This window comes from Mus pahari, chromosome 5 (assembly GCF_900095145.1).
Source record: "Mus pahari chromosome 5, PAHARI_EIJ_v1.1, whole genome shotgun sequence".
Classification (NCBI taxonomy): Eukaryota; Metazoa; Chordata; class Mammalia; order Rodentia; family Muridae; genus Mus; species Mus pahari.
In genome coordinates this window covers 108509342-108515113 of record NC_034594.1, presented here as the reverse complement: position 1 = coordinate 108515113, position 5772 = coordinate 108509342, and positions in this window count along the sequence as shown.

The window sequence follows — 5772 nt, the reverse complement described above, 5'->3', positions numbered from 1 at the left end:
GGAACTCACTTTGTAGACCAGGCTGGCCTCGAACTCAGAAATCCGCCTGCCTCTGCCTCCCAAGTGCTGGGATTAAAGGCATGCGCCACCACGCCAGGCTCCACGAGGACATTTTTGTAACAACGTAACAAGTGGAACCCAGGGAGTGTGCTTAGAGCACCTCCAGCCGCTTGCCAGGATGGCGCTCAGGGTGGGTTTCACTCTAGTGGAGGTCAGGTTCTGGGACTTATCCAGTGCTTTCTAAACTAGGAAAGTAGGTGCCTCCTCCTTCTCTTTCTTTTTCTTCATTTTCTCCTCCCCACCCTTCCTCCTGGCCAATTTCCTGTTATTTTGATATTCTGAATCACGCGGTAGCCCAGGCTGCCCTATAATTCCTGTCTCTACATCCTGAGTGCTAGGGTTATCAGCATGCATCATGACACCTGGCCAGGCTGTTTTCTGGGAGAGCTCAACTTTCTTTCACCTTATTAAGTTCCCCAGACTTGAGGCCGATGCCTAGAAACTCAGACATCTCCTCAGGTTGTACCCAATACAGCCAGGAGCAGCAAACATGGCTGGCATTTTAAAGTCTTTCTCTCTGAACTTCCCGGTTTAGTATTTGTACGATGATTAATAAACAAGACATGACTTTGACAGATCCAAATAAATTAATAGCACTTGTGTCACACCCAGAATTGTGCCATTCATAAGGATGCTCAAGAGGCTAATTTCAAAATATAAAAAAATGCTAGGTAAAATATACCTACTGGTGCAATAGTGGTATCGCTGTTAGGGGTAACCAACTCCTTCCTTCCTTCCTTCCTTTCTTTCTTTCTTTCTTTCTTTCTTTCTTTCTTTCTTTCTTTCTTTCTAGAGATTTATTTATTTATTATATGTAAGTACACTGTAGCTGTCTTTAGACACTACAGAAGAGGAAGTCAGATCTCTTTATGGATGGTTGTGAGCCACCATGTGGTTGTGGGATTTGAACTCAGGACCTTCAGAAGAGCAGTCAGTGCTCTTAACCACTGAGCCATCTCTCCAGCTCCCCCCACCACCACCTTTTTGGACTTTTTGAGGAAAGGTCTCACTGTGTAGTTCCAGGCTGTCCTGGAACTCACTATATAGACTAGGCTAGCCTTGAACTCACAGAGATCTGCCTGCTTCTGCGACTGCTAGGATTAAAGGTGTATGCCACCACATCTGGTCTGCTTTCTGATTGAAAGCTACCCAGAAAGCAATTCACACTTGGTTCTGTACACCTGATCAGAGGCACTGGACTAGGTACTGGAGAGATGACTCAGTGTTTAAGAGCACATGCTGCCCTGGAAAAGGACCTGGCTTTGGTTCCCAGCATCTACATAATGATTCATAGCCATCTATATAATAATCATGTGTCTTCAGCACTCTGGCAAGTTCTAATAATTCTAGATACAAGAGGTCCAATGGCTTCTTCTGGACTTTGAAAACACCAGGCATATGTGTGTTGTTCATAATACATACAAGCAAACACTCATCTACAAAATACCTTTTTAAAGAAAGAAAGAAAGAAAGAAAGAAAGAAAGAAAGAAGAAAAGAAAGAAAGAAAGAAAGGAAGGAAGGAAGGAAGGAAGGAAGGAAGGAAGGAAGGAAGAAAGAAAGAATGAATCAGGTATGTTAGCACACACCTTTAATCTCAGCACTTGGGAAGCAGAGGCCAGAAAAAATCTTTGTGATTCTGAGGCCAACCTGGGCTACCAGACTCTTTATTCTTAAAAACAAACAGACAGACAAACAAACAAAAGCTAGAACATCATATACCCTGCGGGGTTGGAGGGAGGGATCTGTGTCTGTTATTTTGTTAAATGAACATGTGATCCAAATGCCTACAAAAATTTATGTTACAGCCATAGATGAAGGCAACTTTAAACCATGGTCAGAGACGCTGTGCCATGCAGTGGGCTGCAGTTAATGTGGAGACTCAGAACTTGCCAGAGTGCAGAAGACATGTGATTATTAAGTGTCAAGTGGGGCGTTTGTATCAAGCCCCCTAAGGCCAGAGGATCCAAGACACACCGCAGCAGTCCCCTGGATATGACCGGGTTGTTACAATCACAGACTTAGTAGGTGTGGTCACCAGCACAAGATGAAACCAGTGAACATCCCTCATCCCAGTATGGATGGTGGAGAAACCTCACACCTAGCTAGGGAGCTATTTGCAATTGGTGGCTGCTGGAGATGGGGATGTGGCTGTTGTTACAATGTGCACGCAGGCAGCACTAGTTGAATTTAGTAGGTTATTAAAAAAAAAAAAAAAGGAAGATGACTTGGAGATGGGAAGAGATGTGTTGGGGGAGAACCTGGGGGAGGGAGGGGTGGTATGGGAGGGCATGTGCTCAAGTTACATTTTGCTGTGTATGAAATTGACAAAGAACGTTTTTTATATTGAAAGAAAAAAAAAAAAGGGCCTGAAGCAAATTCACACTTGTCAAATCAGAGGCCCTTTCCCATTGTGTGACTTTGTGCTCATTAAATAGTGCGACATTTCCTTACAGCTGGGGATACTCCTGCAGTGACAAACAAGACTGGTTCCAGGGGCCAACCACAAATTAAATGTGGACATCAGCAATGGCAATGTGTCAAACAGGATTTGAGTGTTTACACATCTTCGATAGCCCTAAAACCTGCAGCCTACTGAGCTGGGTTCCTGAAAGCCTTTTAATCCCCTACGCCCTTCTAGGGTAGAGTTCAGTAAATCTTCCAAGTAAGTTTCCATGAGTTCACCACCCAATACCAGCAATTATAAACAATGTCTCCATCCCCAGCCTCATCCTGCCCCCCAAGGACCAGTTAACTCAGTGTTTTTTTGTTTTTTTTTGTTTTTTTTTTTGTTTTTTTTTTGTTTTTTTTCTGTTGCTGTGGCAAAACACCGTGAGCAAGGCAAGTTGTAGGGAAAAAAAAGTTTATTTTTTGGTTTCTTGTTCCACAGGGTTATGAGTCCACTATGGTGATGACAGCATGGGGACAGGCAGGAGGCATGTCAGCTGGAGGAGGGGTGAAAGAGAGAAAGAGAGAGAGAGAGAGAGAGAGAGAGAGAGAGAGAGAGAGAGAGAGAGAGAGAGACCTCCAAGTAGGTTTCTCTCCCAGTAACTTCCTCCAGCAAGACCACACCCCTTAAACCTTCCCCAGCAGTGCTGCCAACTGGAGACCTCATTCAAAGCACACACTCAAGAACAAAATCTCTCACCACCTTGGCAACTCCCTCAGGAGCATTGTGCAAGGGATGTGGTTTGCCAGACTGTAGAACACCCTCTTCAGTCCCCACACAGACATCTTTCCCTGGGGATGAACCGCTGAGACCCCTCAGCTGCTATCGCTCCTGTTCACTGCAGGCCTTTATCTTACTGCAGGGAGCTTGGCCTTTGTATATTTATAGTTATGCTAGTAGTTTTAAGGTAAACCGAGTTCTAATTTTGTCAAAAGCCTCCTTTGAAAGGCCTTTCAGGGGCAGGGAGTGTGTGGTCATGGAGAGGTGGGGAAAGGTACGGATGAACATGAATCCTGCTTTAAATTTCCGTGCTGTTTGTTTTTTTTTATTCATTGGACACTCCGTGGTAGGTAGTGTTCTGGGGACTTCGCATGTAAGTCACTCATGGGGAGGACCACAGGCTTCTTAAGTCACACCTTGCTATAGAACAGGGCGGAGACAGAAGTCTAAGTAAAAACTGATTGTTGCCTCCAGACAGCTCCTTGTCTCTTGGTTCCACTCTGCTGATAGCGCCTCTGTCCCTGTGCCCCTGTCCAGACACCTCAAAGCATGAGGCCATACTAGGCTCGCCTCAATACCTCACACAGACATCATCCGTCTGTGGTGGACATATCAACTGACTCTGCTGTGTGGCTTCCATGCTGATGTGTAAGGGTCTGTCTCTCTGTTTGTCTTCCTCTCATAGGCTGTCCCTTGACTTCAGCCCCTCCAAAGGCATTCGCTGAATGCATGGAAAAGTGCTATCCTTTCTACACAAGGATTTCGGGAAGGAATTCCCACGTTGGTGACTGCTCCAGGCTAAGGCAGTGGTCCTTCTCATGTTCTAATGGATGCTTCTCCTCTGATTCTGCCTACTCTCTTCATTGCCTCAGATACGCGATCCTATGGGGAACATTCTCACTCGAAACACTCTCTATATTTTTAAAATTACATTGTGTGTGTGTGTTGCATGCATGTATGTTATTGTATGCATGCATGTGCGTTACATGTATGTATGCTTTATATGCATCTATCCATGTGCGTATGTGTGTTATATGCATACATGTGTGTATGTTATAATCGTGTGTGTGTGTGTGTGTGTGTGTGTGTGTGTGGTCAGAGGACTTACAGGAGTCACCTCTCTCCTTCTACCATTAGTTCCTGGGGATTAAACTCAGGTCACCAGTCTTAGCATCTTTCTGAGCCCTCTCACCAATCCTCCAGGGATGCTCTCTGCCTCTCTCTGCCTCCCCTCTCTGACAAATCAACTGTGCTCTTATCTGATTTAGTTCTGTGATGCTTTTGTTTGCCCTGTGGATAAATTCAAAGCTTCTTTTCCTGCCTCTGTTTCTCCTGTGTCTAGCTGTATTCAATGGTAATGGTAACGTATGTGGTGCTGGCATGTTTAGACCCCAGTGCCTTTGCACATGTGTATTCTACCTAGAATGCCTTGCCTGGAAATCTGTCCATCCTTTTAGTGTCACATTAAATGTCCTTACTCTGAGGACCTTTTTCTACAGCTTCTATGTTATTTTACTATTTTCCATTAACTGTAATAATTTGTCCATGGTTGCCTCTGTCCCTCCCCACTCCACTAGACTCTGCTGTGTGTGGTATTCTTGGCCCCCCTGGTAGACTTCGGATAGAACTAGAAGAGATAGTCAGGGAGTGCCAGAGGTGGTTGCACACTTCTGTGCACAGTGAAAACTTTATCATTCTGAAGGAAAGAAGCATCTAAATGACATTGGCTGTCATAGTTCTAGTCCAAATTCCACACTCAGCTTCTACTGTAGTCTCCCCTTCTCATTGTTCTTCCCCCTCCACTCTTCTTCCTTTTCTCCTCCTGTCTTAGTTAGGGTTGCTATTGCTGTGACAAAGCACCATGGTCAAAGTTACCTGGGGAGGAAAGGGTTTATTTGGCTTGCACTTCCACATCACTGTTCATCATCAGAGGAGATCAGGGCAGAAAGTCACACCAGGCAGGAACCTGGAGGCAGGAGCTGATGCAGAGGCTACAGAGGGGTGCTGCTCACTGGCTTGCTCCCCATGGCTTGATCAGCCTGCTTTCCTATAGAACCCAAGACACTGGCCTCTTATAAAGACCAGGAGTGGCACCATCCATAGTGGGCACCCCTGCACCATCGATCACTGAGAAAACGCCCTACGGGTTTGCATATAGCTCAGTTTTAAGGTAGCATTTTCTCAACTGATGCTCTTTCCTCTCTGGTGGCTATACTGTGTATCAAGTTGACATAACACTAGCCTGCCCTACCCTCTACTCACTTTCCTTCCCTTCTCTTCTTTCCACTGCTATTTCACTTAAATATTAGCCATCTGTTACATGGGCAGATTGTAGCAGTTGACTATCTGTAATAAGCAACAGTATCCACGCACTGGGGATTCTACCAAGGAGCCCAACCAGTCTGGTTCTATTTACCTATCCTATTTTTGTCCCTCTATCTTTGTATGCATACATCCTATTGCATACTTGTAACCATAACAGAATTTTAATTTTGTAGTCTGTCTTAAAATTTAATATGGAGACATTTTCCATGCTCCTACAGTC